General features: G+C 40.1%; 1 protein-coding gene and 1 long non-coding RNA gene across 2 annotated transcripts in view; one reads left to right on the top strand and one right to left on the bottom strand.

The window, feature by feature from the left end:
• LOC127371813 (uncharacterized) overlaps nt 1-22488 on the bottom strand; it is a 402823-nt gene that overhangs the window by 256252 nt on the left and 124083 nt on the right. The gene's annotated exons all lie outside the window — the stretch shown is intronic.
• Nucleotides 1-22488, top strand: part of cdh11 (cadherin 11, type 2, OB-cadherin (osteoblast)) — an 87190-nt gene that overhangs the window by 30477 nt on the left and 34225 nt on the right. The window contains exon 2 of the mRNA XM_051414821.1: nt 8372-8437. The gene's annotated coding sequence lies outside the window, so the exon portion shown is untranslated. The remainder of the gene's footprint in view (nt 1-8371; nt 8438-22488) is intronic.

The raw sequence follows: 22488 nt of genomic DNA, 5'->3' as shown, positions 1-22488 counted from the left end.
TCTCCTCACCTCTCCCTCCGTCGCTCTCTCCTCCTCTTTATCCATCATCTATCTCTTTCCTCGCATTTTGTACCCCCCCCCCCCCCCACCCCCCCCCCACCCACCCACCTCTGTCAGTTAAGTGACTGCTGCTCGTTTCTCTCTGTCTCTCTAAGTCAACATGTCAACTAGAATATATCTCTTCCCTCAGTCATGTCGTCAGTAACACACACCGTCATTATCTGTTTGTGTGAGCACTCACTGCACATGTGTTACCATCTCTCGTGTCTGGATGTGTGCTTAAGTTAGTGTGTGACTTTTGTACGTTGTTACGTTTGATGAGTTCTTGTGCACATAGGTCTTTCTTATGTGTGTGTGATGTGTATTTGCAGTATGCACATTTTAAAGAGCCTGATATGTTGATATGTGTGATACTTGTTTGCATGTATGCAGGTTAAAATGAGAACGTGTACTGGCACACTGTATGTATGAGTTTGCATACTTATCTATGTATGTGTTTATAGGAGTCAGTCTGAGACAGCCTACAGTGTGTGTATGTGTGTGTACTTGTGTCTAGAAGGCTGCACAGTAAAGTGGCTGCCTCCCAGCTTCAAATGTCGCAGTTTTGTTTTATATTTTTTGTTCTGCCCCCCGCTCTCTATGTCTGTCTATCAGCTTTCACCTATGGCACAGAGAATCTCTATTGCTGGTTCCCTCTGCCTCCTTTTGTTGTTATACACTAGGTTACACATTACTGTAGAGTTACATAGTGACACAAGATGCAGTGACGTTACTCTGAAGCAGGTAGCAATACAGGCTGGCTGTCGCAAGAGCAGTGTAAAAGAAAGAGGTCTGAGGTGCGGTCCATCAGAAACAATATTAACAAATAAAAATCTGCTGTTCCACAAGTTTGGTGTGCTTCCCTTCATATATATCCCCCAGTCCAAATTAGGTTACCTCATGTGCTCTTTGCCAAGCTTAACACTCTATCCCCCAAACCGGTTCTCTTTGAATCCCAAAATGAAGAAGTCGAGTTTTTAGTTTCCTTAATTTTATTTGCGCAGTGATAAACAGGGAAAGGAGAAATTACTGATACAATTGAATGTGAAGAAACAATGAATATACAAGATGCAAATGACTAGTTTCTGCAGATAAGAACCTCGAGGGGCTAATAAAAGCTTCTCATCTTAAAGCAATAAAGCAGTCTGTGGCTGTGGGAATGCTGAGGGTGAAGTCTTCAGAGCTCTAAATTACCTTGCTGATTTTAAAACATGGGCAGCTTTTTGTAAATGAGTAACATTGCCTTCTCCAGGGACAGAGAAGAATTAGGAAGAAATCAATGTGGGAAATATAATGAGCCACACTGTGCAATAGCATTACCAAAAGACCATACTGATGGCTCGCAGATTTCCACCAAATTGCTCATGTACAGCATGTTACTTGTAAATAATTACCTGTGTCCCATGGACTTAAGATGCGATTACAAAGTCTAGACAGTAAAATGAGATCACACTAGCATCGGGCTGGCCTTGTAGACTTTACACAACATGCTATCAACTTGCAGTGGTACTAACATACAACGGAAATTAGCTGAGCTTGTGTCACACTGGTAAAGCTGCACATTTTCACCAGTTAGGGATTATACGCTTACATATATATATATATATATATGCTAACAATATACTTTGTGTACTTATGGCAATTTGTGGCACTTAGGATGAAAGTGTGCATACATGTTATATTTTTATCAATCAGTGGCTCTGAAGGAGGCGGGAGTGATAACAATAATCAACCTCTTCCAGCTAAAAGGGGTTCTCCATCTTGCCACGGCCGCTCGGATCAAACTCTGCTTTAAAAGGCGTACAGCATCAACATGTCTGCCGGTGACCTTACACCCACGCCTCCTGTTCACACAATCTGCAGATTTAGCAGTGAGTCGTGCTTTCCAGAGACAGCTTACTTCAACAGACACAAGTGCATGTAAATGGCCATTGACTGTTATGTGGTCTAACATGTTTGTATTACATGACAGTATAATTTAAAGACAGATAGGGTTAGGGTTAGGTTTAGACAAGGGAAAGACAATAGCTGATTCAATTTATCAAGCCAACATGTGGCTGTATGCACAATACAGAAAAACAGTCACAAATGAGCGACGGGTTTAAAGTTATTTGTCTTTCCATGCTTTTAAGTAAGTTTATTTCAATATGAAATAAAATAAACTAAAAACTGCAGTTTTCAAGGGTACACACAAAGTTATTGCCAGCCACTGGAGATGGGGAAAAAAGAATCACACTGACTTATATCTTCCAGTCTTATCTAACCACATAGAGCTATTTCAGAGCATCTGACAGAGAAGCAGGCTTATATTTTCAGATGAGGAAGTGGAAAAATACACGAGCTGTCTAGAGCAAGAGCTGTAGGAGTAGCACTATTGTGGGAGCAGGACGTCTGAGCAAAAAGAAAAAAAAAAAAAAAAGTAGGCCTATAGCTACCAGCCAATCCCCTGTAAAATAACTGCCCGCCACTTGCACCTGCATCGCCTGTGCAGCATTTTATTTTAGACTCAGCAATGAGTCAGAAAGGAGGTGAGAGGAAGAGGAGGAGGAGGAGGAGGAGGAGGAGGAGGAGGAGGAGGAGGAGGAGGGGGAGGGTAGTTAGAGGAGGATGCCTGCCTGAAGATAAAATATATATGAAAGGAACTGTGCACCAAAAATAAGTTTAAAGAGTGTAGGTAAAGAAGAGTCACATAGTTAAATACAGCAGGTGATTACTCTACAGACTGGTTCTAAATTTAGCCACATCTCATTCCTGACCCACTGCTCAGTCCATGCTGAAGTTGCCACTCTTTTCCACAAATGCTTGCCAGTGTGACTGTGATTGTTTATAAAGTGGAATTCATGCAGGGAAATTGTGTGTGAGTGCAGGTGCACATGTGCATGGACCAGTACATGGTAACACTTCACTAGGCTTGTATCTTCTCATACAATGAAATGTGCTTGTGTGTGTTTGTCTATGTGCCCATGCACCTGTGAATGCATACTGGCGCATGGATAATACTGACACAGCTGGGATCCACCAGTCCCTGCCAGCCAATATGTGTGTGTGTATGTGTGTGCAGCTACCAGCTGCGCCCACTGTGCTGATCCTCAAAGCCGCTATCACATTCTGCTTGCATCATTTCACTGCAGTCATACTGAGAACATCAAACTCATGAACACATGCTCATAGTTACAAGCCCATATTCACTCTCACATTCATGCATATAATCACTTTCTCACATAAACACCCATTCAATGACATGAGATATTATGATTACATATCATGGGTGCTTTAAGCTGCTTGCTATCAAACAAACGATTTACAAATTTGATTGTTGTAGCACGTGGTGTTACAGCAAGCTGCAGTTGTTAAAAATAAGGCACACAAAAAGAAAGGTTTTCTCATTTTAAAAGGGTCATTCTCAACTGTCATGCTGGATCAGACGGTGCATGTTTAAGTACTGTAGTACTGTCCTGCTGGACAGGACAGTCATGAATGACAAGCACCTCCCTATAACCATCCATTATTGTCAAAAAGGTCTGCAGAGGCCAAAATGCATCTTCCACTCTGGTCAGGAATGACTTCAGGACTCTCGGATGTAGCAAAGTTTCCCCATGTAAAGGTCATCTGTTATACTGCCCTATAAAGCCAGAGAGCTGTAACTGTGTGAGGAGTAAAACTCCAAACTTTATCTCCAGTCCAGACAAACTAATAGCACTTGCTGTTTGCCTTTACAAGACTGCATAAAACTTGGATTTTCACCAGTTTTAGTGGTAATGTCGAGATTCCAATTGGCTGCTATCATAGGGATAAATCCCAACATCTTGATTTAGAAACTAGATGAAACACGAGATTTTAATCCGAGAGAGTGTAATGTGTTTGGATAGAGCTCAGCTAGAGACTATAATCAGAATAATTATACTGGTCTCACTCCAGCTTCAGGCCTTTTAGCTAATGACAGACACAACTAATGGCATAATTTCAAGCTGTCTATTTGCATGTGTACATGAGATGTGTGTACAAATATTGTGTGTCTGTGTATGTGTGTTTGAGCAGGTCAGCATGCCTACCAAAGTTGGACACTGGTCCAAAAATGAGGGACATTTTATTATTATCTGAGCTAAGCTGAGAGATGACTGTTTGTATCCTTAAATGACCTTGTTCTTGGCAGCTGCAGCCAATATCATATCATACCTGTGTTTGTTCTTTTGTTGAACAGAAGAGAACAGAACTCATACAACAACGTATCATAATGTAACAGAAATATTACATTTCTTGCATTATGAAATGAAAGCTGAGCACTTAGTGCTGGTGTTTTGTGTATGGGTGCTTGTGGTGCAGTACAAGAGTAGAATACATCAGCGGTGTGCAGCACCTTTTAAGTATAGATCCACATGGCACACTGAACATGAGGAAAATCACTCCTACGGTATGAATAAAAAAAAAAAATCAATACTAAATATTATCACTTTCTGGAAGCCTGTGTGCATGCAGTGAAACATGTAACAACAGAGTTGTTGGCAGCACACTACCAATCAATAAGCCTTTATTCATGCATTGCACATTCCACACAAGAACCAATTCAGACAGTGCTTTATAGTATTGACAGTATTGTCTCAGGGTCCCTTGCAATACCACAACATGGTGAAATCCATTTTCCCCTCACATAACGAGCTGTCATTTTCTGGTTGGAATGAGCTCAATCGTCTCTGCATACAAAGCAGGCAGATTTAGCTGCAGAATGATAATAACGATAGCACAATAGTGATTGGTATAATTCCACAGCGACATCGCTCATGTCACACAATAATGATTAGCACAGGGCTTCATTTTTTAAAACATCTGTGGTGTAGTTACAGGCAGTGCAATGGACTGTTGCTACTGATGACGTGTGCCACATCAGCACGTGTTGCTACATATACTCTAATGAAAATCCATGCTTTTTCCTTAACAAGGTGAAAGGAGGCAGTGCTCTCTGCATACAAAGCAGGCCCGATCTGCTCCATGACAATAATGATAGCGTGATGGTGATTGGTGTTATTATTACAAGCGCTGAATAATAATGATTTGTTATAATGCTCTTCTGATGATGAAGGTGACAGTTATGATGGAAACCACGGTGATGTCGATGGTGCTTTCAATTTGATTGCGCTGCTGCTGTCACTTTCTTGTATTGCACACAAGTTAATCCATTCTTCTTATTAATTAGATATCTTAGGGGAGAAACATGACACGCTGTGTTCCCAAAATCCTTCTTGATTTACATGGGCAGTAATTATAACATTATTAAAAAGTCTTCTTGATATTTTTAAAGTGTTTCAGCAACTTTTTCAGCAGTGTTTCAGTGTGGTTACAACTTGTTTGCACTGAACAGAAAGAAAATTTGTCTACAAACATAATTTCTAAGTGAAACTTAATAGGGTCAAAGCTTATTAAACACCACAAATAAGACATTAATTCACAATGTGCATACTTAGATTAGGCTAATATAATAAACTGCATTGGAGGTCACTGAGTATGTTCAAAACAACAGCACTTTCCAAGGCAACAAGGTTTTGTCTAAATTTTAAGTTGGAAAAATGTAAAAACCTTTCCATTCCAGTTGTTGGTCTGAAAAATACAGATAAAAGAGACACATTCAATTTCCTACAAAAGTCTTTTCCTGCAAAATATGGAGGGAGGTTAATTATTGCACAGTCTCGGTCCTCGGAGCTTATGTGATCTCTCACTGCACATTTATAAAGATGTGGATAAAAATAAAGAAAATTGAAAAAAATTGTGGCACAGAAGATAAAGGCAGTTTTTGGCCTTTTGATATTTAGCCATTACGGCGTTAAAAATATCTCCCTCGCCGTATTTTTCCTCATCTTTTCATTCATGTGCCATCACACTCGCATAATTACCAGATGGAAGGGAACACATTCTTTTAGAAACGCTATCTGTTACTAGACTGCTTTCTTCTTCTTTTTTGAATCCTTATTCACCCGGTTACGGTTTGTATAAATCACAGATTTTCATTTTCAGTGACGCAATGCTTCACACTCACACAGGGGAGCTGCTCTGTACAGCCATTCAGCTCCACCGCAGACCCTGAACCGCTCCACTGGGACAGGCCAGGGTTAAGTAGCTTGCTCAAGGGCTTTTCACTGGTAGTTACTGATGGAGGTGAGAGCATGTCCTGTTCATTTCCCTGCCCAGATAACACAACAGGCGATCTGGGAATGCAATGGAAACATAAAGGCAGACGCTAACAAATCTCCTCAAAACTATTTGTTGAGGGTGTATTTATAGTGTACGCACACCCACACCTCTGTCTCATACACACCGGCTTGCCGCACCCCGCATCTCTCTGCCCCTCCCTCCATATACAGACTGCTCTGTTACTTTGTTGGTGACCGATCAATCAGAGCACCTTTACCATTTGTGACCAGTTCTAAGGTTCTTTGTCCTATCTTTGGGGCCTGATCCACACTTTGAAAGAAACATGGCAGTTAGCTCACTTGCTTTCAGTTAGCGCTGCATGTGCGTGCAGACACTTAACACAAGTCTTAAATACTGTGACATACTGCTTCACATATGTGCATAATCTTTTACACTTTCTTTGTAGTACAAACATTGTTTTAACACCTTCATAGCAACAGTGAAGTGTTAGCAATAGAAACTGGTTATTTTGAGCTGTGATCTATCTGGTTGGCTTTGCAGGTAGAGACACAGTCCCATAAAGGGTCTCAGTTGCCTCCAACAACCCATTGCAGCCATGCTGAAGTGTCCTTGAGCACACTTTACTGTACCTCTGCACACATTTGGAGCCTCACTGTGTGCACTATAAGCAGTAACACAAATGTCCTGATATATGAAAATAATGGCAGAGGTGAAAGCCAGGACACCTTGGACTGCAATATTGTGGTTATGTAACCACTAAAGGAAAAGAGTCTGGCTGAGTTCAAATTGCCATCCAATTTTGGAAGTTTGTTTGTAGCCCCTGAGTTCACTGTGAGTCAACTGGTAACATTATTCCTGCCACAGAATACTGAAAAAATATATATATATATTTTAACAACACTGGCTGGCAACAGTGACTATTAATCTCAATAAAGAAATATGTCAAGCAATGCAACACTATGTTTTCTTCTGTGTTTTTAATAGTTTTTGGGCAATAATGCAGCAGAGGCGCAGGTTAAATCATGTTGTGGTTAAACAGGCAATTATTGTTAATGGTTATGAAAAAGTCTTTGTTAATTCTCATCTATTTAAGAGAACTGCTCATAAAAACGATGAAATGACACCAGCAGGTTCTGTAATACTTTATTATACTAAATACTATTTAATGTTTATAGCAACATTTATATTTTAAGCCAATCCCCACTGTATGCAAGGGAAAAAAGTGCAGAACTCAGAAATTGGACTGAATTTGGGTTGGACACCTCTATTTATGACAGACAAGTTTTGAAGACACCTTCCAACCAAAAAATTAGGTTTTTTTGTTTTTGTGTTTGGTTCTTTTGGTTATATTTTCCGTTGCCAGGGTGTGATTTGAACTATAATAAGTCAGGAAAATATCTGTTGGTAATGTTGAGACTGCGACTAGTCAGTCCACTCGTTGCTGATACGTCAGGCTGCATGGTAAAAGTCTTCACTAGCATTAACTAGCTGCAGGCTGGCACTGTACACTCAGAAGGTAGCACAGTACAGTGGAACAGTACTGGCTAAGTCAACACGTAAATTAAATATCTTCTATTTATATTTGACTCCCGCCAGTCATTCATTACTAATGTGCAGTTGTTCTGATAGCACTGAAATGCAATAAATTTGGGAAGACGGCGAGGGCAGTATGAACAATCCCAGATCTTTACAGAATGATGCTGTCTTTGTTGATGTAGTTATTTAAGGGCTTGATATTATTTATATTTAGTAAACCTAAAATTCATTATCAGAGATTTAAAAAATGAGAATTAGAAGGGGTGTCTGACAGCTTCTCGTGTATTTAAAGGTTACAAGGGGTTTGCTTGTCAAGTTGCTCATGTTTAAATTTGCATACGAGACTGTTTTAAGTATTTTGAGTCATGCTCTTCCTCAGAAAAGCTTATTTTATATTTACAAGTCAAAATCACTTTGTATTTGTTTGTTTTCCGGTTTGTCTTTTACTTATTTTTAACTACTCTGACATCTCCCCTGCATAATTACATGCCCAATATAATGAGATATATAGTACATCCAATTAGCACATATCTAATTACATCATAATCACATAATGTATAATGTCTTTGAACCCTTTCTTCGTCAATAAACTGTACTTCTTACATGTGATTATTAATCTAAAGTCCCTCTCTCCCTCTCCTCTTTCTCTCAGGCAGATCTGTGTCGCCGTGCAGAGGAGAAAACCCTCAACGTATCCGACACCAGTAATGAGCTAAAGGTGCGTTCTGCCATTTTTTTCATATGCGTGTGTGGAATCAAGAGGCCTGTGAATTGGCAGTGACACATCAGGCCCCCTTCGCCTGTTTAGCATTCTGTTAAACTGGCTCTTTCAGGGAGATGGAGAGCAATTGAGCGAGATGGGTGAAAGAGCACCGTCTACTGAGAGCTCCAACTCTTTCTTTCTTTCGCTTTAATTATATTATCATATGTGTTTGTGTTGTTTTCCTTCCTTTCTCTTTTCTTTATTTCCTGTTTTTGCCTGTGTCTCTCTCAGTAATTATCTCTGTCCTTCATGGTTCATAGAATGCTGTTCTGAATTGTTTAGCTTGTATTTGCCTATAGCAGCTTGTTAAAGAGGACTTGTAAAAATGCATATTTAATATTATCTCATGCCAGAAAATGTGGCTTACAATGCATTTGCCCTCTGGGCACGTGTAACCAAAGTCACCGTATCACGCACCTCACATCTCCCATACTAAGCATTTTTCCATTCGCCTGCAAAAAGTTGAATAGATTAAAGGCAGATCTAATCGATCCTGAGTGTGCTTATCAGTGGCTGGCAGGCTGACGAGCCGATTTCAGAGCAGCACATTCTAATCCTTCAACTCTAGCCTGGAAACTGTAAAAAGACAAATAGGTAGAAAGACTCAGAGACAGCAGGACAGCCCCATAGTAAAAAACAAATCACTGAATATTTTGATTAAGCCAACTCTTCCAATAACAACACACTACTCTAATTCACGTTCAAACACACTGTTCTTGATTTGACATTTTGACATTTCTAAAGTGAGGAGTTTGCTGTGTTATGTGACTTGCACTGGCAGTATATGTACAGTATGCTGCCATCTTTCAATGTCTGTATACCAGGGTTAGATCAATGTACTGGTTGGCCTATTAGGCTACAATTCACCTGTTATTAAGCCACCCACATCTGATTCGTGACGTATGAACATTACATCATCATCATGGTAAAACTGGTCAGTACAGTTTATAAAGGAGTAATTCATACCAAATTCAACTGTCTTTATTTCCATCTACCAATCAATCAATCCATTAATTTATATGTATCCAATTAATCTCGGGTTTCAGTGTCCCGATCACTTAAGGTGTAAATAATGCTCTTCCACCGAGTCAGCAAAATGGAAATATAGTCTGCATCAAGGGACAAGAATGACAATGAAAATGACCACATTTATAGATACTGAACACGGGCAAAGTATCAGTTATTGGAGGCTGAAGTGTTGCCCTTTAAAAACTCATATCAGTGAGACATAAATGAAGACTTAAGCTCTTCATCCATCTGGTTTTGCCTGGATTATACTTTGTGGCTCCCTATGAAATGTGTCCTCATTGACATCTATTGATTCCGCTGCTAACTTATTATGATTCTTGGTTTCAAAGGGTTTAGCTACACTGTGTGCTGATTGGATATTTAACCTTTTGACCGAGATCTGAGCACATATCCTATAATACGACGCATTCATCCAGATGACCTCTTCTGTCACCGCGACAACTCAGCGGCAGGCAAACTGACAAAGAGATCCTGTGTATGTGTATGTGTGTCTCAGTTTCGTAGAAGAAGAGATAGAAAAGGAACAAAAGTGCTTATCTGAACCAGTCTCAGGTCACATCATCCTCTCTCTCTCGCTCTGTCTCTCAGATAAGTGTCTTCCTTTTTTGCATATTGCTGCTGAAAGAAAGTAACAAATTGACTGTCCTGTTTGTGTTTATGTGGTTGTTTCGTGCATTCATGTGGCAGCCCTGGGCTACGTAATTTCAGTCTATACCAGTTTCGCACACAGAGACAGCAGGAGGACATTAGGACAAGCATCCATTCTCTCTCTTCTTTTGTTGTGTTTTTTTATTATGATTTTTTATGGGAGACAGTTTCTATGTTTCTAAGTTACACTCTATTTCAGCTTAAGGGCAGTTCAACCAAAGAGCTTTGCTTTAGCCAAAGGCTTGAGGCTGGGTAGAATTAATCTTGTCTGGTGGGAGACCTGCAAACTTTAGCCGCTCAATCTTCAGCACACTGACTCCAGGTTCAGTGAGATCATCACAGTAGTTAAGGCAATAGGTTAAGTTCACATCTCTCTCGGATGGAAGTTAATTTCACATGGGAAGCTCTGTTGCGGCTACATCACTGCTGTGGCTTTGTTTGCATGCAGATCATAGTCCATTTATTTTACTTGCTTTCTGATTTTGCATCCTTTAACTACAGCAAATGTAATGCTTACAGCAGCATCATTGCAGATTAAGTGTATCTGCAGCGTAACAATTCCAAAATGAGATACTGAAGTGAGAATTCCCCTGAAACGATGGTGGTGCTTCTGCCAGAGGTTTAAACCAAACCACATCAAAAACCTTGCTTTTTGATCAACTAATGATCTGATCTGCTGTGTATAAGACACTTGTGGCTCCGAAAGTGGGTCATTCATGTCATGTTTGCTCTTCTCAGCTTTTGTGCCGTATTGCTTGTGCATTTGTTTGTAATTGTTCAAGTCTGGATCACAAGGGAATCTGGAAGTTGATGTAATTAATCACTTCCGGAGGTTTATAACCATGCATTGATTGTGTGGCCATTTCAGAATGAGAAAGAAATCATCAAAAAAAGGCAAGGAGGTAGACATAAGGCATCTTTGAAACACTGATCATTCTATGCCTTTGCTCTCAACATCTTTAGGTATAATAAAAGTTCAAGGTCTGTTTAATGCCAAACTGGAAATTATTATCTTAACCTACAGAAAAATGCCTGGCATTTGCAAAATATAACAAGCTACGGTGCAACAGTGAACATTAACACAACAAGCTGAATATGCAAAGTGCAGCTGTTTCTTGGACATATAGTAATAACACATAAAGTCAGTGGAGGGTGCAACACAGTCCTGATAAGCCTTTCTTGAAAGTGTAAAGTAGAGTAGGAAAATGCTGTTAAAACTCGTTACCTATCAGGCTCATATATCTTTAAAAAACGTGACACTGATGGGTGTCTGGGGGGATAGATAAGGAGCAGGAATTAGAGAGGAGAAGAATCCTTTTCCAGGGATTTACACAAACACACAGAGTGAGTTTTAATGCCCTCTACCAGTATTGATTACCCAGCAGTCCAACTGATTGAAAGCTAGATATAGAAAAGCACACATCAATAAAATACTCTGGGAAACCTGGGGAGAGTTTTTAAAGACACTGTGCTTTCCCACCCACTCACACAAACACAAACAGCTGTCATGTGATTCAATTATTCCAGAAGTCCACTGAGCTGCAACAGTGACAGTTTGGGATGTCAAGAAGTAGTCTGTCAGTAAGCCCCAAAAGACGTCCCTGAGCTCTTTGGCTGTTTCTCTTTGAAGCTTGTAATAACTAAATGTACATGTCAGGAGTTAAAAAGCAGGCAGATGAAAGCAAAATTAAACCTAATGGGGGAAAAAAAACTTGTGCTCTTCAGGACACACACATATCTGACAGATTATTCGGACCACCTGCTCTGTTGTGATTGGTTCATAACTCAATTACATACTTTTGGTGTTTTCCATACCCTAGCTCCTCCCATCCCCAGCCATCATCTGACACAGAGAGGTTTGTGCTTGTGTACCTGCGGATGTTTTTGGAGGCTGAAGTGCAATAAAAACTGGCAGTGGGTGTGATTAATCAGCTCTGGGGGCTCAATATTACCTGATGATTGTGTGGCCACTTAAGAATGACAAAAAGGCTGATTTGAAACTGCGGACAGGCTTTTCTCTTGGTGATGATGAGTGGATGAATCATCAGAAAACATCAAGAAACTACATATCTGGCATCTCTGAAACATTCATCCTTTAATGGAACCTTCATGGACAAAAACTGCCTTCTCCTGCTTGCCCATGTTGCCACTACTTCTCTAGGATCATTCGAGGGTAACAAAAGAAAGTCATAACAAATGGACACTGACTGTGGCTTTGGTGCTTTTACCCCGTTCTCTGGAGGTCTTTTGTCTGCAATGTAGTGGTTTAAGCTTATACTACTCTTGCACTTAGCCTTTCGTCATTCTGAATAAGAGCATCAGCTTAATGCTTAAAAATGAGTGTGAAGTACGTTACATCAGAAGTTTTGGAGACAGACTGTTTCAGTTTTAGATCGTTTTAACTGTACATGTCTGAGGATTTTTTTTTTCTGGATGGCGCGGGAGTCTGTAAGTGAGCGATGATGAACCTATTGTGTGGACTGACACTTGCAAAATGGCATAATTGCAGTTTCATTTCATACAATATCTAGCCATTTGAAATCCTCCCTCTGACAGAGCTAACACTGGCATTACATTAAAATGTACAATTGAATGTCAATTTTCTGCCTTTTAATGCCCTAGGCACCTTCAGAGATTGGCAAATTAAAATGGAAGCTGAACTATTTTAACTCCAATACCCATTAATTTTGGAACGCTGCGCCAAAAAACAGGTTTATCAACTAACCAAAAAGATATAAGGGAAAACACCTAGAAGACAGACTTGATTAGCTGTGGTGGGATGAAGTCTGTACTTCTCTCTTGAACTTTGTCTTGCAGGCAGAGATGTTAAGATACAGCTACTTGACAGCTGAATTTCATTCGGCAATAAGAGCCTACACATCTTATTTAGAGTCAGCTTCTCTGCCGCAGCCCGATTTTGTGTCCTAGATGTGTCCTTACACAACACCTATACAGGTGATGATGTAATGATCAGAGCTTTGGGGACACTGAGTGGTGAAGTCAGGTGACAATGTTTAATTTGAAAGCTCAAGGGATCTACTATCAGGAGAAAATGGCATTTCTAAATGGAGGGAAATTGCTTTTGGAGGGGCTCAAAGGATGCAAGATATGGAGTTATTCTCCAATATGAGATTACAGGCTTGGCTTGATCGACCAAGCCTACTGCCACAAAGCCACCTGCACTGGATTCAAGAAGTAGAAAAACAATACTTTGTGACCCAAATGTGATTTGGATGCTTTTCTTTTATTGCTTATTAAACATAGATAAACCATTACACCCTTGGATCAAATGGGATAGATAGATTTTCTTTTTCTCACAGATTTTAAAGATCAAGATTTTTTTTCCTTATCCCTGCATGTAGGCCTTACATGGATTTCATTTTAATTCTGCTCTGCTCTGCGCTGGCCTTTATCTGTGGTGTTGTGCTCAGAATTTGTATTCACTGCTCTGTTACGGCTTGTTCAGCTCTTCTTTGCTCTCTCTCTGTTCTGCATTTCATTCCTTCAGTTTTGTTCTGTTCTGCCCTCTCCTGTCTACGCATCTCACTCTGTTCCGTGTGCACAAATCAAATGTAAATATCCCATAAGCATCATCACACGGCTCAGAGCCCCGCTGAGCAACAAGAAAAAAAAGAGAGGCAAAGGAAGATAAAGAACGAGCAGATAAATGTGTTTGCGGTGAGATTACCATGCATCATAAACCCATAAACCCTGCGAGGAGGGATGGAGGGGAGAGACAAGGAGGGAGAGAGGAAAAGATGGAGAACGGGGGACAGAGGAAATTCAACAAGAGTAGGACATGGCGGGAAGAAAGAAGAGATGTAAATGTGGATGATGGTTAACAGCAGAATGAGAGCAAAAAAACACAAAGAGAGAATGAGAGGGAGAAAATGCGAAGATCAGGAGGGACAGAGAGAATGTCAGAAGGCAGCGATACTGAAATACAGAGAGATAGAGAGAGAAAAAACAAATGTAAGCCCCTGAGGATTAACTCTTCTCATTTCTCTATGGGAAAGAAAGAAAGAAAAAAAGAGGATTTCCACCTCCTATCCTCTCAGCCTCCCTTTGATATCTCTCTCTTTCTTTCTCTCTCTCGCTTTCTGTCTCATATTCTAATATCTTTAGTCTCTATTCATCGTTTTGGAACAGACTCGCTGAGCTTGCTAAAGCATGAACACACATGGCTAACCTAGCTGGACACAAATCCCTCTCTGTTGCTCTCTTTCTTCCTCTTGTCCACCCCTACTGCTTCCGTTGATCAGTTGATCAACATCATCCATTATTCGTTCCCTCATAACTTCACTTGTCGTGGACTTGAAGGCAGCATAAATTTCTTTTTTTACCTGCCTCTTTCACCTCCATGTGCGGCGGTTTGGCAGCTGTGTAACTGTTGCATGGGGCCAATAACACACAACAGCGCTCATCATTGTTGTGGTCGGTTTAACGAGCTTTGCTAATAAGATAAACGAGCTTCCCGCTGATCACTTAATGGCACATTCGCTGGTCCTCCGCAGTGTAGTGATTCTCAGTTTTCACAATTTACACGTGAAAAACGCTGAACTGAAGGTTGATGTAATTCCTGATGTAATGCAATTAATGTCTGTCAGATTTTACAGGTTTTACAGCAGAAATAATCTGGAAAAGCAACACATCAAACTTTCTTTTTTTCCCCATTATAACCACCTCATGCACACATTTGTTTGATTATTTCTAAAGGAATTTTGATGGACTGCATTCTTTTTTTTAAAAGACCAATATGTAGGATTTAGCTGCATCCTGCTGGGAAGTCGCAGAATGCAACCAACTGAATACTGCTCACCTCCCACGTGTGTAAGACAAAGTACAGTGGTCGGGATCACTTAATATTAAGGATTGTTGTGTTTTCGTTACCTTAGACGGAGCCGTTCATCATGTTGAACCGCCATGTTTTTATAGGAGCTCAGAACAGACGAACACTGGCTCTAAATAGGGCCTTTTGTGTTTCTCCTCAAATTTCGTCACAACCGTTGTTCCTCATACACACTTGGAAAGCGAAATGTATTCAAATTGATCGCAATCTGAAACTAACTGTATTTTTTATCACTTTGTTTAGAGATAAAAATTATGATTGAAAGTAAGAGCTGAGCATATTTGTTGTGGCTCACAGGATAAACAGAGGGTTTTCTTTCTCATCTTTCCTCTGACCCTTTAGCTTCTAACATTGACTTTTTAGGACTTTGTGTCAATTTGTGAACCCCAGTGTTTCAGTATGGCCAGGTATTCAGGTGTGCTTTCTCTGCATTTCATTGTTTTATGGTGAGTCTTTTTTGAAGTGTTAGTGGTTCAACTCAGTTTGGATCCTCTTGTCAAAAAACATTTCCTACATGTCTTACACACTGCTGTTGAAATGGGATAGAAAAGAAACAGTTTCACAGCTGTGGTGTGAAACAGGTTTTAAAGTGAATCTCAAGCCACTGCTGCAGTGTCTCAAGTAACTCTCCTTCCCTCCTGTTACTCGCCCCTCTACTCCCTTTTTTCCTCATCTTCCCTTCACTCCAGTTCCCCATAGCAGTTGCTACTGTATACTTCCCCGCTCATCTTCTTATCTCTTTTCTCAGTTTCCCCTTTGTTTCTTTAGTCATTCTACTTTGTTTCTGAATTGGGATGTTGCTATAGGTAATGTCACTATGACAAAGTGACTAATATATTCCTGCTTATGGCCTCATTCACTGATGGATGCTGAAAAAAAATGTTTGGACAATGTCATGAATATAGTCATGTAGCTGTACTTATAATAAGTCTACAAATGTTATTTTCTCTGTCAACAATCTACACCAGCACTGAACACAAAGACATTCAAATTGCCCAAAGCAGAAGAATCACAACGTCATGTAGCCCGTACGAGCATTTTTGAAGAGGAACACATAAGATTCGGCCACAGCGTACTACTACCTCACAGACTTTACTGCAGAAGTATAAATCCTTCTTTATGTTTGCTTTATATGCCAATTTTTCTTTTTTTCTTCTTGTGGTCATGTGGCCTCTCCTTTTCTCTCTTTCCTACCTTTCTTCATTTCTTTGTGGTCGTCTGTCCCTGCTGCCCGAGCCTTTAAGAATCTGAAGTATTTTATTTTTCCTTTAGCCTCAAATCAATTCCAGACGCCACCATTTCCTGCCCCTCCACCTCTCTCTTTCTCTCCCTCCCTTAGGGGCTATAGACCAAAACCACACAAAAACACACAAAAACACACACACACACACACACACACACACACACACACACACACACACACACACACACACAGAAATAGAGTGAAGGACAGAGTGAGCAAGGCATAGAGAGTCTCAGGTTTTGCTTGCTTTTCCATAGCATAAATTCCTCAAACTTTCCAGCCTCCCCCATTTCTATTCCAGGAATTGTGTGCGTCTATTCTTATGATTAAGCAGCATCTTTTTTCCCAATGACTATTCCCTCCTTCGCCATGTTTGTCTTGGCACCGCTCCTGTCATGCTCATCTGTCTTTTTATCTCTCTCAGATTAAAAGGCGCAGCAACGGTGTCATGAATCTCTTGCGACGGAGTGTGTATGTGACCGTGAACTCTGAACCTCTGCAGATGTCCTCAATGAGTTGCTCTTGAAGCACTTCATTCATTAAACATGTGTGGATGTGTACACACATGAAGAAGACGGGATGATTGATTGCGGACTCTTTTCTAGAGCTGCACAACAGTATGTCTGGCTGCGTCTGATGCTCATGGGCCATTTTCTTATAGAGAAAAGTTAAATGGAATAAACAAGAATGGAAAAAAACAAACCTGTGATTATCCATATTCATTTTCCATTCCTAAGTATATCCTAAAAGTCTTCCGCAGTAATTACAGTGTTATTCTAATCCTGTAATTCAAAGCTACAATTGCAAAGATGGATCCTACTGGACTGAGACAGAGAAAAGAGGAAAAAAAGAGCAATATAGAGATATACAGACAATATAAACAACAGCAATGGAGAAAGACAGGGAAAGAGCAAGCCAGAGAGGCATAATTAAAGTGCTGGTTAATTAAGGAAGCCCTCCAACACAACATTCAGAATCTTTCTATTTAAGGAAATAACAAGTCAATTCTAACAGTCAGTACAAGTCTTCACAAAACATTGCCTCTTTTTTTCCACACAGTGTTGGGCATTTTGGAGATTACTTGTCATAATTAACTGCGAACATCCCTAATGTGGAGTTCGTCTCTCCAATTGTGTGGAGTGAAAGGCCTAATAGTCACAAAGTTAAAGCCAACAAAGAGGACATTCCCGTGCAAGCCAATAGCCAATAAACAGCGGTCAGCGGGCTAATTGGAGCTACATTGTTGTGCCTCAAGCTCAACTGTATCTCATCAGCTCGCCTGTTGTTTTAGCGTCTATTTCGGCTGCTCATTTGGAAGAACACAGAGAGCTGACTGCTTCGGTCATCAGCTTGTTTTCCGCCCAGAGGATTTCCTTATGAATTTAAAGACCAAATCAGGACCAGCAGAGTGACGCACCGTGCCGAAACCCCATTACCGGCATTGTTTATGTTTTCATTATGTTTCACAGCATTAAAAACATATTTGCTTTTTTTTTTATAGTCTGCAGTTTTTGTACAAGAATATATTTGTTTGTGAACGCTACAATGGACATTTACATTCTGTCACAGTACACACTGCCAAAAACATTATAATGTCAATATTTAAATTCTGGCAGAATATATACAGAGGAAGGTGCAGCTTGAGAACAATGAAGGACTCCTTCATCAGTGTGCAGTCCTAGTTGTTTTAAGCTCTGTGAAAATGTGTTGACTTAATGGTACTTAAGTTTGAAATCGTTTAACCGTGCAAAGATAATAACCAATCTCTCTGTGTGGGAAATACTGGTTTTGTGTTACCAATTCATCCGTTTATTAAATGCATGATATGAAATTATGAGACATCTGTCTTTATTGGGGTGAAAAATGGTCAATGCTTTATAAAATAGTAAAAAAAAATACTGGTCCTTATTAAAAAGGCACAAAACCTGTTTGCCAATGATTTTAAAAAGCCATCTCTGTCTCATTAGCAGAAAGAATTGTTCCGATTGCACATAATTTACCACAAATTGCATATTATTTCCATACAAATTAGTGTGATTCTCAGTAATTGAGGATGCTAATCAAAATGAGCAAAATAAAAATACACATGTAAAATAAGTTTATTTTCATGAACTGAAGTACTTTAAACAGAATAATTTAGAGTGTGAATTAGACTTCGCAAACACAACAATGGCAGAGTTAATTAGGTGCTAGTTAGCTGAATACAACAAATGGAAGTTTGTGTGTGCTGTCAACACACTGTGTGTCTTCTTCATTAACAGCTTTGTTTATTTAGCATTCTTTAAATTAACATAACATGCCACAGCTTTTTTTGTTGTGCCAGTAGCAATTTTGGAGAAGTTCCTGCTTTCTATTCTTGTGGTATTTGTAGTAATGTGTTCCTGTAATCATTACTATTGTCTGGTTTATATTGTACTTCTGAGTTTCCAACATGGATCTGTTTTACAATACAAAGTATACTGATGGACAGTATAACACATTAAGTGATTAATAAAGGAGGTATCGTATTACAAACTAACATCCAAGGCACTCTGTTCCAGAGAGCCATAAAGCAAGGAGTGGCCACTTCCTGTGCCATATCTTCTATAGATGACAAAGAGCTGCTACAGGATTATCTCTTCCTGTATCTGAACTGCTCCTGTGAGCAGCTTGTATTCGGCTCTTTCCCTGATATGCCCCATCTGTTTCCAAACTGTTCTCAAACCTGCTATTTACCAGTTGCGTTTACTGCTTCCACGTACAGTTACTGCCAAGAGGAAACAGATCTGTTTTACAGAGAAAGCTGATCCTCTTCAGGCTGTTCTCTCCGTCAAAAATCTATCAAAGCTACATGACACAAAGGACATTAGCTTTAGAGAGATGGATAACAGGTGACATGATTTGGTTGTGACTAATGCTCGTCCCTACCACATCTACTGGTGGCGTATATGTACACCAGCCACGTCTGACTCCTCTGTAACACAGCTGACTTTGACAAGGTCAACTGTGTGACAAGGTAGACATGCTGCAAAGCGTCATAAATGGCATAATCATAAACAATGCACAATAATTAGATTACAAAATTATTACATTTGCTAATACGTTATTTAGATGTCCATGTTGAATATGGACTTTAACCAGCAATAAAACCTTCAGTAGTTCATTCCCTTTCATGTAAAAATATACTAATGATGTGAAAGTGAGGTTGATTAGAGATAATAGTTCATGAAGAACCTATGTGTGTGTGTGTGTGTGTGTGTGTGTGTGTGTGAAAACAGCAGACGTGGGGTCTTGCGGGTGGTAATTAGCACTTGAATTTCACTAATGGCTTAACAGGAATCAGCACCCTCAACACACACACACACACACACACACACAGACAAATTCATAACACACATAACAGACGGAGACATACAAGTACACACACACTGCGAAGAGAAACTTTGCAGCAACTGTGGGTCTGTGGAGTTGCTAGCCCCTCATTAATACCTATTTTCACAAATGCTGAGAAAGCTTTACAGCTATTCCTCTGTAATCACTTCACCACACACGCACGCACACACACACACCCCTACACACAGACCCCTACACACAGACACACACACACACACACACACACACACACACACACACACACACACACACACACACACACACACACACAGAGACACACAGACACACAGACACACAGACACACAGACACACACAGAGAGAGAGAGAGGCCTATTAGTTCCTCTAATTGAAAGGCAATTAAGCCTCAGGTTTCGTGGTGTGAGCTAAACGCTGGGTGTCTGTTTTCAGCACCGCTCTGTTTTTAAGCTTTTAACAGACCACAAAGAGCCGGCCACCGAAACGAGACACCCAGAGTGAACTTTAATACTCTCAGTCTGTCTTTGGGTCTTTGAGCTTTCTGTGTCCCTCTCTGCTCTCTCAGTCCCACTCACACTTTCCCCCCAAATAATAACAATGACTATAACGAGAACTTCTAATTCAGTTATTCCGTGGTGGAAATCTTGTTTCTTGTTATCTTGTTTTTTTTCCTAATTTTTAAGAATCTAATGAATTTGCTTCAGCCCAGCAGATGGAAAAAATGATGATTGATCTCAACAGTTTATGTAAAATTGTAAAGTTGTTGGCTAGAAATTCTTTGTGTTTATTTCTGTTGGCTGTCTCTCATTCTCCATCCTTCCGCCTGCTCTCTGGTTGGTTCATTTCATTCATCCTTCATCTTGTTAAATCTCTTCTTGCAGAACATGTTACTTGAAGGAACCAGACATTTAAAAGAAAGAGAAAAAAAAAAAAACCCTTACAGTCCACAGCTTTGCATCTACAGCAGAGTAGCTCTGGGATTTGTTTTGGAGAGTAGGAGTGGATTTCTACAGAAAATCTCATTTTAAACCTCATATGACCCCCTTTCTCATCCCAGTATAAGCATGGAAAAAATACCACATCTGGTTCAAATATTGTTTAGTGTTATAGAGGGGTCCAGGGAGCTCGAGGAGCTTTCGTGTGAGTGAATGGTTACAGGTTTGGTAATAGCCAATCATTGTGAGTTTGTGGTGTCCTTGAGTGCATCTCCTCAAGCAAGATGTTGAACCCATAGTGGTCAATTTACTGTAAACGGCTCTAGCTAAGTTAAGAACAGAAATGGCTTTATAACATCTTAATGCAATGACAACAAGCAGAGTTTGTCTTACTTATCATCAGGAGTGGGTAGTCACACATTGCAGGTAATACGCATGAGTAAAAAAAGTAGTGTTTTTATGGAACAATCATATCAATCATACAAAATTGTAAATCAAATACCTGTATAATGGTATGACATTTGCTATGATTTTCAAATAGATTCTATCTCTATCTCAGATTTCTTAATTTTATTGCCTCGAATTGGGTTCAAAACCAGGCAGCGGCCCACAATTGTCTGCTGTGCCGCCATCTTGGTTCATGTCTGAACAGACTCCTCACCATGCCAAATGACACCAATGTGGCAAGAACAAACGATGATACAGTGGCTGTGAGAACACAGAAGGGACAAATGTCGCCTTCAGGCTGTGCTCAGGGAACAAACAACACATTTCCCATCCATTTCCTGTTCATGTCGACCGCTTAGCTAATTCAGACATAATCCTTTAGTTTCACGGCTTGGGGACAGATTGAGCGAGAGTTCGCTGTGGTCAATTCAAAAGAGGAACAGCTACTTGCCAAATCTGAGTCAGTATTTGAACTGTGTAAAGTCACGCCATCCATGTGTTTAAACTCTAATCATAAATTATCAATGTCAAAAAGGCCCTTGCACTATTGACAATAGTCAACATCCAACGTCTTAACCCAGATTGTTGTGGAACTCCATATTTGAGACATACACGCTTCATGGATTAAAAATGATTCACACAGCAATTGAATAGGCCTAATGATTAAATAATGAACACCAGAGGGTTTGCGCTATAGATGCATTATTTGAGACCACGTCCATGTGTGACAGGCACTATCCAGTGTGAAGAGGAACGAGGCTGCACACAGAGTGTCTCATATGTATGTATTGTTGCTTTTGTACACATTGTGCAGACAAGAGACAGTGAGACCGGTGTTTGCCTAAACATCCCTGACACAGGCAATATGTGGAGACGGGGGAAAAAAGTATGAAAAGACACACACAGTCTGCTGCATACACAGTCACACACTGTGTGCCAAGACAGACAGGGATATATATTACATTTGTACATGAATGAATCACCTTTATTACTACTGACCCTAGAGAGAGAAGGAGAGAGAGAGAGATGGAGTGAAGGGGAAAAAAAGGCAGGGTCAACTCGTTTTTTTTCTGTGTATAGTTTCCAGGCATTTTCCAATGTTATTTTAATGCTGCTGTTGGAAGTTTGGCTCAGTGTGGCTCAATGAGGGAGAGAGAAGTTAAGGCACAGTCCAGACACATAGACCAACAGAGGGAGTGCTGAGAGATAGGATGGAAAGAGAGAGACAGTAAAACAGCACTCATTGTTGTTTAATGGTCTAGTCTTAAAGACCACGTGTCTAAGATGGAGCGGGTAAAAGGTGTAACAGTGGTTAAAATTGACTGCAGACCACACAAACTGGCACATTTACCATGGTCCATGGTCATGTTTACATTTGTGTGCATAAAAGTCCAACACAAACTCAGTAGTAATACACCTTGTGAGTGGAGACATTTTCAGTTTTGCAGAGGCGGATTCAGCTTTAATACAATGCCTCAGCAAGATACGTACACTTATTGTTATTGGA

This window comes from Dicentrarchus labrax, unplaced genomic scaffold (genome assembly GCF_905237075.1).
Source record: "Dicentrarchus labrax unplaced genomic scaffold, dlabrax2021, whole genome shotgun sequence".
NCBI lineage: Eukaryota > Metazoa > Chordata > Actinopteri > Moronidae > Dicentrarchus > Dicentrarchus labrax.
This window is presented reverse-complemented; position numbering and strand designations above follow the sequence as displayed.